Source organism: Coloeus monedula (genome assembly GCF_965178545.1).
Source record: "Coloeus monedula genome assembly, chromosome: 6".
In the NCBI taxonomy this organism is placed as follows: domain Eukaryota; kingdom Metazoa; phylum Chordata; class Aves; order Passeriformes; family Corvidae; genus Coloeus; species Coloeus monedula.
In genome coordinates, this window is record NC_138786.1 from 41405972 (window position 1) to 41406227 (window position 256).

The window sequence follows — 256 nt, forward strand, 5'->3', positions numbered from 1 at the left end:
TCACAGCATTTTCCAGCCTACTTGCAGTGAGGCCTCACAGTGCCCTGCAAGCCCAGAGTCCTGCCTCTTCCCAAAAGTTCACAGGGCCTGGCTTCAGTCAGTCATCCTGAAAAGCTGCAGGTGTAGAACCACACCCTACCCCCTGCAGCAGACCTCTGTTAGACATCTGAAGACCTGGAGAGGCCCCTTGCCCACAGACAGCACCAGTCTGATTCCCTCTGTAAAGCCCGGAAAGAATGCTGAGCTGAGAAGGCCG